We start from the raw sequence: 5723 nt of genomic DNA, 5'->3' as shown, positions 1-5723 counted from the left end.
CTCTTTCGCTACGGCTCCCTGACCCTGGTTCTCACCTCTGCTGGTTTGCCCTTCTCAGGCTGTGGGTCCCTGACCCTGGTTTGTGCCCTGCTTAGGCACTGGCACCCTGGCCCTTTCTCAGCTACTCTTGCTATTTGAACCCCACCCCAACTGGGCTCATGGCAGTTGCATGCCCCTCACGGATGGCTGGGACCTCCACTTCCCCAATAGTCCCAAACCACCATTATAAACTATACCCAAAAGATAAGCCCCCTGGCTGCAGCACAAATTAGCCCCACATTGGCTGTGTCCAGATAAGTGTGGTGGTACAGTATATGGTGCTGCAGACATGCCTGTGGTGCCACATAGCACACATTCTCCACACTGCAAGGGAGCAGCACGGGGAGGGGAGAAGGATTGATCCCTGGATATTCAGGGGTCAACTAACTAACTAAATAAATAAAAGTGGAGAAAAAAGGTGGAGCGGTGCACACAAGGGCAGTAGGTGCTGCACAAAACCAGAGCTGGGCCAGCCACAGCCATGCTTCAGCTGTTGGCCAGGCTTCAAAGAGCAGGATCACTGCAGCTGCAGCCCCAGGAGACCCCAAGGACACTAGGTAAGGCTGCTGGGACCAGCCCAGTGCTACCCTCAGCCTCCCCTACCCCCACTCAGGGTAACTTGCTGCATGCCAGAGTGCGTAGGGCACAGGCATTGCCCGGAAACAAGTAGCAGCTGCACAAGGTGTCCTGCTGCTAGTTGTCCCCAGGGAACAAAATGTCTATGCTCACGTGGACACAGCCACTGGGTTCAACCTAAGCCCCAGGCCTTAGGTTGTACATCCAAGCTCCCTCCTACTCTGGGCTGTATTCCCCTGTAAACCATCAGCATCTTGCTAGCTCTTCCCTAGGCAGCTTGGCTGCCAGCCAGGCCCTCCTCTGCAGCTTTCTGGTCAGGGGCTCTTTCCCCTGCAGCTTCCAGGGCCAGACTGACCACCTGCTTGCAGACACTGGTTTCATGAGCCTCTCTAGCCCTGCCCCATCCAGTCATGTGAGTCTGCAGCCACTCACAAGTTTTTTTCTTGTGAGTGGCTGATGAACCACGTGCTTGCTCAGCTAAGGCTTAGCTCAGCAGCCTACCCATTTGCTAGCAGTCAGGTGGTTTCCTGGCTGCCCACTCTGTTACAGCTAGTCTAGTCTAAGTAGTAGGCTCTTGATTGGTTGTGGGTGTTCCTCTTTTCCTAATGTGTAGATCCTTGCCTAGGCGGCAGTGATTCCTGGCTGCGTGCCCCTTGCATTTGGCCTCTATCCAGCTGCCCTGGCTCCTAACTACAGTTCTCAGGCTTCCTCTCACATCATCCACTGGCTAAAGTCTGTAGGAAGGTATTGCAGAAGGAGCACACTGACTTCTGATAGTAGCTACTGAAAGTCTCTAAAACCTACTCCCAGACTGTGGGAATTTGATTCCTTTTCAATCCAGAGAGCTTTGCTATGCAATGCCTATTTACTTAGCTAGACTTTGAAGAAGGTTCAAAGTGTCTATCTTCAGTGAGTTCGCTGTGAAAATGTTGGACTGATAGTGACTTTACTGTGAAACCTGTTGGATTGTCATGTCTAGAGACAGCAGCATTCTCCAAGTCACTTAGAAGAATTTATATGGCAAGAAATGATGCGAAAGTGAAAAGAGAGTAGTTTTTATTCAAAGCCTGTTCACTTTCTTTTTAATAGAGCTCCTTGGCATGGGCATTAATTTATGCTCCCTTAAACACCACAAGAGTGCATATAAAAATGTCTAAGTGAATCTCAGCACACATGGTCTCTCATACTCATCACTTAAGGTTTTGTTCCTGTTAGTCTAATAAGTTTACCAAAGTCTACACTGGCTCAGCTGGCACTTCACAGGGAACAAGTGAAAAGTGTATGTTACATCGATTTATGCACATGTTTCCTTAAATTAACCTTTGAATTAGACAACTTCTCCATTAAAGACAATTATGCAGAAGATGTTCTACAATGAGCATCACGTTTCCATCAATATGGAGCGGGGTTTAGCTGCTGTGTGCACAGAGTAGCAGAAGTAATTTGGGTAAACATGCTATTATTTAATTTGTCTCTTTATTTCAAACCTATCATGATAAAAACCCATTAATTATGTTTGGGGAAAAAAAAGCCCTAAAACACCACACAAATAATTGAGATTTCAGGCCTCCACTGACAAAAGCCACATGTTTTTTCGAGTAATCCAACCAAAGTGAACCACAACCCTTATACAAACACTTAGGACTTTGTGCATGATTGTGCAGTTTGCTCATATGCCAAAGCTGTATAGCGTATTTTCTTGCCAACAGCCAATATATACAGAAGTGTATGAATACTTCGGTGCTCTCACTGTTTGAAAATCTGGCACCAAAGTGTCTGAAGGAAGGGAATTCCATGAGTTTACAGAAGAAACAGTTCAGAGGCAAGAGTTTTTTGTGATACCCTTTTTTTGGCTACAACACTCCAAACTGCAGTAGAAATGGGTAATAAGGCAGTTACATGGTTTTTGGGGTGCTTTTTTAATATGGAAACTGGCACACATGAGCATGTTTCATGTTTCAGTCTCCCAAACAGAATATGAACTAGATCAGGTAAAAATGGGAAGTTAGCTCAAAAGGACGCCTGAAATAAACTGCTCCCAACCATTTGCTGCATTTGCCATCTTAAGCAAATTCAATTTCTTCCTTTGTGATAAAAAAGCTAGTTCAAAGTAGATAACATCTCACAATAATGAGTCCCAAAGCTGTAATTTAACACAAACCTAGCACTTCTATTATACAACACATCCAGTTCATTAAAAACAACAAGCCATCTTGTATATGAACTGTATCATCGTAAATCAAATATTGGCCAAATAAGCTGCTAGGAAATGCATGGTCTGTTTGAAAAAAACACAGCAAACCGTATCTAGTTTAATCACTGCTGAAGACAGCTAATTTAGATTAAACATTTAAATGAAATTATTTTTAAGGGCAAGTAATACACAAAATAAAAAAAAATCTTATGTCTACCCAACATAGATGTACTACAAACACAGAATTTATTATTCAAAATATCCTGGAGTTTATTCAGTTCACCAAAGGGCGTATCGCCTTGGTTTTTGTTTTGTTAACAAGCACTTGTTTATTTATTGTCCATCTGTGCAAATCGACTTGCAAAATACACTGAAAATAATTTTGGACTTGATTCCTGATTTCAAGTGTTACACATTTGTTAATTCCTGTTGTCTTGAATGAGGGCTGAGGTTGTTTCATATCACTTTTAGGCAGAGCGCACCTGTCCACAGTCAGGCATGCCTTATATATTTTATTGATAATGTAGAATCATGGAAAAATAGGATGGAAGGGACCTCAGCAGGTCACCCAGTTCAACCCCCTGCTCATGGCAGGATCATCCAGGATCATCTAAACCATCTCAGTCAACTGTTTGTCTAACCTGCTTTTAAATACATCCAAGAATTGCAGAACCTCTTTAAGTAACATGTTCCACCCTCAGAGAGATAGAAAGTTCTTTCAAACCTGAAATCTAAATTTCCCAGGCTACAATTTGGGACCATTGCTCCTCAGGTTTCAACCCTGTTTAAAACTGCCAGGCCTAAATCCTGACCCGCCAATCCAAGGAACTGTTTTCTGTGGCTGTCCCCTGCAGCCACAAAAAATGGTCCCATCTTCATCCTTTTTATCACCACCTTTCAGGTATTTGAAGACTCTTACCAAATCCCTCCTCGGACTTCTCTTCACCAAACTAAATAATACTAGTCCTTTCAGCCTTGCCTCACAATTATTTCCTAATCATTTTGTTGCTCTCCACTGGACTTTTTCTAATTTGTCCATACTTGCCTTGAAGTGAGGGGCCCAAAACTGAACACAGACACTCACCAGTTCCCATTAGAGTGGCAGAATCACTTCCATTGATTGGCAAATGACACTCCCATTACTACTTTATTAAGGTTCAAGTTTGTTTCTTAGTCTGAGTACAAATGCTGTCCACTGTTTGATAGGAGGACCTCGACCAAGGCATGTCCCCCCAAACCCTGAAAGACTGAATCCTGAGGTTTTCTAATAGCTGAGCATAAATTTACTTGAGCTAAATTCTATAAAATCAGTAGCAGACCACAGGGAAATTGCTGCAGGGAGCTTGACTACCACTAAAATCTAGGTCTCAAGACAATAGGAGGTGAGAAAACTTGTGTGTATTTTTTCCTTTTGGTATGAAAAATCAAGATTAGGAGCATAGATAGTCTGCACAGGATTCTGCCTCTAAAAGAAGTGCAACTAAGGGAAAAAAGTAGGGGTAAAACTGGTTGAATTGAAACTCAGGACCCCCTCCAAATTACACACATATGTAGCACCCATGCACACTTGGGGTGGTGTATGGTAAAGTGTGTGTTTTTGGTTGTTGTATATTGTGTTTTTATGTGGGCAAGATGGCACCTGTTGTTTTGGCCATGTGCTCAGCACTTGGCAAGCTGGGGCCTGTAGCTGAGCGAAGGATGTAAAACCCATTGGACTCGTTAGCCTGAGGAAGCAGAAAATGCTCCAGGCTGATTGGTTGGAAGAAAGATTGGACTGTGGTGTTTCCTGATTGGAAGAAGCCGGAGTGATGTCATGCAGGGGGGTATAAGGCGAGCTGGGCTGGTTTGGGGAGGGGGAGAAGCTGGTAGGGGCGGCTGAAGAGTGAAGTCTCCTTTGAGGGAGAAGGAATTTGGAGATGGCAAAAAGGGAAACTTGGGTAGAGGAGAGACGGAGAATTGTCCCAGTGTCCAGGAGCTCCTCTCTCCTTTTCTTCCCCTTTTTTGTGGTGTTAAGGGATTAACACTGGGGAAAAAAGTATTGGTTCCTTGGGTTGGCGGGTCAGGATTTAGGCCTGGCAGTTTTAAACAGGGTTGACACCTAAGAGTTTCTGATCCTGCCAGCTTTGGGCTGGGGTTGAGGTTTGCAACTTTTTTGCTCCCGGTGGAGCTGTATGACCCAACCTACCTCCAGCCTAGGTAGGCCTGGCTTTTCTTTATTTCTTTTGATGGTCCTTTGCTCCAGTCAAGCTCTGCAGTTGGGTCAGTTACAGCCATTAATCAACTTGGCTTCTTCTGGAGTTTGTCCCACAGTTTCATTTCAGCAGGCCATATACTTCAGCCCAGAAGTTTTGGGGTCTGTGCAGGCTGGCTGGAGCTGTAGTCATCCCCCACATACACACCCAGCCTCTCCATGGGAGCACAGATCGGCACTCTACCACTTCTCCAGGAGTAACGAGGGGCCCCTTGCAATGCAGAAGGACCCACGCTCTCAAGCAGCACAGTGCAGCGCACTAAACCCAAGAAGCAGCTCAGGACTCTCTGGTGCGGGCCCTCCTCTCCAGCCCATTGCTGAAGGGCAGGTATGGGGGTATAGGCCCCCAGAACTACCCATTGGGAAGCCCCAAATCCAAGCCTGCCCGAGTATGGGTGAAGCTTCCCCAAAAGGGTGCCTTCTATATAGGCGTTGCTCTGTAGTTAGTAATGTTTTAAAATTATATTTAATGTTTTCTTTTGTTTTATTCTCTGTAATAACGTGAGTGTTTGTGTTTATACTGCTTGCAAGAAAAGGGGAATTTAGTGTTCCCAGATTTTCTGTGTGCGGGCTCAACCCACAGGTATAATTTATGAAGTACCCCGAAATGTGAACCCACCCCTTTTTGCTGCCAACCGGTGCCACGGTGGAAGGATTACACAT

General features: G+C 45.0%; 1 long non-coding RNA gene across 1 annotated transcript; it reads left to right on the top strand.

Moving 5' to 3' along the window:
- The first annotated feature begins 917 nt into the window (after positions 1-917).
- Positions 918-5470, top strand: LOC109301749. Its single transcript, XR_002098603.1, has 3 exons — positions 918-928; positions 1662-1664; positions 5311-5470. It is a non-coding gene; the product is annotated as an uncharacterized LOC109301749 (long non-coding RNA).
- The last annotated feature ends 253 nt before the right edge of the window (positions 5471-5723 follow it).

Source organism: Gavialis gangeticus, unplaced genomic scaffold, assembly GCF_001723915.1.
Source record: "Gavialis gangeticus isolate Ggan-Ray unplaced genomic scaffold, GavGan_comp1, whole genome shotgun sequence".
NCBI lineage: Eukaryota > Metazoa > Chordata > Crocodylia > Gavialidae > Gavialis > Gavialis gangeticus.
The sequence above is the reverse complement of the archived record's forward strand: the minus strand, read 5'-3'. Positions and strand labels throughout refer to the sequence as shown.